This window comes from Colobus angolensis, unplaced genomic scaffold (assembly GCF_000951035.1).
Source record: "Colobus angolensis palliatus isolate OR3802 unplaced genomic scaffold, Cang.pa_1.0 Scaffold79, whole genome shotgun sequence".
NCBI lineage: Eukaryota > Metazoa > Chordata > Mammalia > Primates > Cercopithecidae > Colobus > Colobus angolensis.
In genome coordinates this window covers 4,554,575-4,559,632 of record NW_012121709.1, presented here as the reverse complement: position 1 = coordinate 4,559,632, position 5,058 = coordinate 4,554,575, and positions in this window count along the sequence as shown.

Sequence of the window (5,058 nt, the reverse complement as noted above, 5' to 3'; positions counted from 1 at the left end):
TTCCTTTCTTCCTTCCTTCCTCTCTTTCTTTTCTCTATCTTTCTTTCTTTCTTCCCTCCCTCTCTCTCTTTCTTTCTTTCTTTCTTTCTTTCTTTCTTTCTTTCTTTCTTTCTTTCTTTTTCTTTCTTTCTTTCTTTCAAGACAGTCTCACTCTGACATCCGGGCTGGAGTGCAGCGGCGTGATCTCAGCTCACTGCAACCTCTGTCTCCAAGGTTCAAGCAATTCTCCTGCCTCAGCCTCCCAAGTAGCTGGGATGACAGACCTGTGCCACCACACCTGGCCGATTTTTGTATTTTTAGTAGAAACGGAGGTTTCTCCATGTTGGCCAGACTGGTCTTGAACTCCTGGCCTCAAGTGATTCACTCACCTCAGCCTCCCAAATTGCTGGGATTACAGGTGTGAGCCACTGCTCCAGGCCCCCACCCAACTTCCTTTCCTCTCCCCTTCATTTGGGATTCTGTGGCCCTCTTCACTTTCTCTGTCTCCCTCCGGGCTTCTCCCACAGATGTTTCTTCTAATAAATCCTTTCTGCTTTAAATTTCTTTTTAGTCTCTGTTTCTAGGAGAACCATGGCTAACACAAAAGGTTTTGACAAAGAAATAAACAACATACCAAGTATCATTAAGATCGTATTTTTGGACCTTCTTTTATTTATTCATTTGGAGACAGAGTCTCATTCTGTTGCCCAGGCTGGAGTGCAGTGGCTCCATCACAACTCACTGCAGCCTCCACCCCTTGGGCTCAATCAATCCTCCCACATCAGCCTCCCGAACAGTTGGAACTAAAGGCACGTGACACCATGTCCAGCTAATTTTTGTATTTTTTGTAGAGACGGGGTCTCGCCATGTTGCCAGGCTGGTCTCAAACTCCTTAGCTCAAGTGATCAGCCCTCCTTGGCCTCCCAAGGTGCTAGGACTACAGGAGTGAGCCACTGCGACCAGCCTTGGACCTTCCTTGATTGATAAGCCCGTCTCTTGCCTTGTGCCCTCTCCAGCTTGCGTTCCGAGGGAATGCCACCTCCAGGAAGCGAGTATATGGTACAGGGGAGCCCATCCAGACAGGAAGAGGAAGGAAAAGCACTTTCTTGAGGACATTAGGCATCATTTTCATGAAACAATTATGTTCTCTTCTCCAGTAAGCCTCATCTATTCATTAAAATAGACCCCTCCACCACTTTCTGACACTACTTCCTTTGCTATTATACTTAGTAATTAACTAATTCTTTCCAAATAAAATCTTTTTTTTTCTTTTTTTTTGATGGAGTCTCGCTCTGTCACCCAGGCTGGAGTGCAATGGTACCATCTTGGGTCACTGCAACCTCTGCCTCCCGAGTTCAAGATATTCTCCTGCCTCAGTCTCCCAAGTAGCTGGTATTATAGGCACCTGCCACCACACCCAGCGAATTTTGTATTTTTATTAGAGATGGGGTTTCACCATGTTGTCCAGGCTGGTCTCGAACTTCCGACCTCAGGTGATCCGCCCGCCTCGGCCTCCCAAAGTGCTGGAATTGCAGGCGTGAGCCATCAAACCTGCCCAGATAAATTCTTTTTTTTTTTTTTTTTGAGGCAGAGTCTTGCTCTGTCACCCGGGCTGGAGTGCGGTGGCTGGATCTCAGCTCACTGCAAGCTCCGCCTCCCGGGTTTACGCCATTCTCCTGCCTCAGCCTCCCGAGTAGCTGGGACTACAGGCGCCCGCCACCTCGCCCGGCTAGTTTTTTGTATTTTTAGTAGAGACAGGGTTTCACCGTGTTAGCCAGGATGGTCTCGATCTCCTGACCTCGTGATCCGCCCGTCTCGGCCTCCCAAAGTGCTGGGATTACAGGCTTGAGCCACCGCGCCCGGCCTCCAGATAAATTCTTAAAAAGAATTTTGTTTAAGTATATGTAATATCTTTGAACAAATAAATTCTATCATTTGGACAGAATGACAAAGTCTTTTAGATTTTCTCTTCTCCCACAGTTCAAACGGGTGAGGTCATTCTTCTGGGTATCATGTCCTGAGTGTGAGCTGTGAACAGTGATGGGGGAGGAGAAGGGAACGAACCTTCATGTTAATTTGTGTCATCCACTTTCCTCTTGATTCTGACGCTGCCTTGCTCCAGGACTTCTTTGCTATCTGTGTCTTGATGTTTCACCTTATCTCATGGAGATGACGGCTTCCTTCTAATTTTTTCTTAGAATCAGGGAGTTCTTCAAAAGTCCTTTCCACATTATCTTGGGCCAGACTTTGCAGTTATGGTGTGTTCAGCAATTCCTCCAACTCTCCTGTGGGGTAGGAACAGCGCATTCACTTTGGAGCAATCCTTCTCCTTTCAGATGGTGAGGCTGGGTACGGTCTTCCTCTGTGCCGAGGTAGCTGTGGAGAGTGCCTGGCTGGCCGTCCATAGTTCATTATCAACTCAGCTCATGTGGCACTTATGGTTGGTAAAGACAGGGGAAGACCTGGGCTATCAGCGCCTCTTCCCCCACAGCCACCTGCCAACCCCCGACCCCCGACCCAGAGGAGGAAGTGGATCTGGTTTCCCAAGAGGAAACTCAGTGACAATTCCCTAGGCCTTCTAGTCGGAAACCATTTGGTATCTGGCATCAGTTGCATCTTCCTTATTCCGTTTCTGACTTTGCCTTGCTGGGAGGTGCTGTACTGGTTCATAGAGCTCGGGTATTTCTGTTCTGGCTTTAACTTGCTACATTGCACTTGCTGTTTACATGTGTGCCTCTCCAATGGGGTTCAGGGTAATGACTGCTTATGTTCAGGTCACCATTAAATCCCTAGTGCCCAGCACAGCGCTGGACATGTAGTCAGTATTTAATCAATGTTTGATGAATAACAGTTGCCAAGAGAGATCGGGGAACCTGGTGTTAAGGTTCCAAGTCAATTCATCGGTATGAACATCCTGCTCTATTTCCTGAGGCCAGATAGACCCAGGAGAGAGAAGGCTATAAGATGCCGTGGATACAGGGTCCTGGATTTGGCCAATGTTAATCAAAAGCAGCTATGAGTGATGTACTCAGAGAAATTGGCGTGAACCATCATTGAGGAGCAAAGGCAGAGCCCAGTGACACGATTGTGCGTTAGGAAGTGAGTTGTGACCCATTATCCAGGAGGGAACCATGAGATCACAGCCAACGGTGTGGAATCATAAATCAGTCCGGCGGTTAATATAGGGGTGGGAGCCAAGATACCTAGAAGACAGTAGGAACAAAAGCCAAGCTAGCTACGTCAAAGAGAATGGTTCAGGACAAAGACTATGAATGAGTTGAGTTCCAGTGGTTCGTTTGTACTGAATGCTGACTGTGCAGCTGGGGTGAGACCTGCCAGCTTAAAGGCACGTGGTCAGGCCAGGCCCCATCGACATCTAAACATTAGAACAAGACCAGGAACCAGCCATCGCAGGCCCTGGCACATAGGGCCAAAAATCTCCAAGCAGATTGGGAGCTTGGGATCCTTTCCAGGGCAAAGTAGAGCCCGTTAATCAAGGTCCTGTTGAACTTCAGACCTAGCCCCAACAGAAGGTTCAGTCAGTGAAGATCCAGGTGGGTGGACAGTAGCAGAGGCAATAAACAGCAATCATTTCTAAAGAACTGAGATTTGAGACTGGGAACCTGTTATATAAAGAGTTCATCCACCCATCCATCCACCCATCCAGCCATCCATCCAACCATTCATTCATTCTTTTATGCACTGGGCAAGTGGAGGGAAAATGCGGTATCCCTGTACCCAGGATACTCACCTGGGAACCTAGTTGCTAGCATTGAGGTCCTGAAGTCTGGGCAAGGCCAGGTGTAAATCTAATTCAATGCTGGGCCTTTGAAGCCATGGACTACCATGTCACTCTCAGAACAGTGGCAGGATAGACCAGAAAGCCTAAGCCAAGACCAAGCTGGCAGGCAGGGTTTTTATGGGACTCAGTTTCCACAGATTGGCTAATGCAGAAGCCAGACGCCAGGCCCACACATACACACACGCGCCACCCCTGCTTCCAGTATCAGTCTAGTTGACCTTCCCAATATAGACAACTCTTGACTGCCAATGTATGGATTAGCCACCTAATGATCCCAACACCTAGCAAACCTCCCCCCACCATCACTCAATCTGTGCAAATTAAGTTCTGTGTTAGTCAAAGAAGAACATAATTAGGAAGGTAAATTTGCAGAATTCAAATTACATAATGCATTCCAAAGTCAAATAGAAATTATTATGGATTAGCACAGATAGTGAGAGGGTGGAATCTGCAGGATATGCTCGTTCATGCATTCAGTCACCCGCTCAGCAAATGTTTATGCACGGAGAGGGTGGCCAGGGAGAAGGGGCTACAGCCCCTTGGAGTTTTAAGCTTGGTGCCGTATCAGCTGTCTACCTTACTCTGAGCCGCAAGTGGACCAAGGGAGGTTGTGAAAATAAGGCCTCATGAGAAAGAATCAGAGGAACAAGACACTAGATCTGTTGAGGAAAAAAGTGGGCAGGACATGCAGTGGAGTGAAAACCCCAGATCCAGTCAGGTGTCAGGGAGTTTGAGCCCTTCTTGTCCCGCTGGAGACCCAGGCCTCTGTCCCCAAAACCCCAGATCCAGTCGGGTGTCAGGGAGTTTGAGCCCTTCTTGTCCCGCTGGAGACCCAGGCCTCTGCCCCCAACATGCCCCAGCCTATCAGGTTAGATGGAGGCACTTCCTCCTCCTCCTCCAAATTCATCTATCATGTTTCTGGGTGTGCGATAGGGCTCAGCACCCCTGTATTCCAGTCCTTGCCTCACTGCGACGACTTGGGTTCTAAGTTCCTGAGCCTGTCTGGCAACCTGACTCTGGACTCCAGATACCCACGACTTGATGCCTTGTTTGGTGCTCATGGCTCTGAACGATCTGTGATCAACCTGCTCAACCAGTCAGGATTACATCTGACCATCTATAACCAAAACCATTACAGTGGCTAAACAGCTAAGAATCTATCTTCTCTCAAAACAGAAATCGTGGTATGGGTTGAGTCGCCCAGTCACATCAGGACCACTGTCTCAGCTTTCACCATTTGCTCATGATCACACAGTGGCTGCCCCAGCTCCACCTTC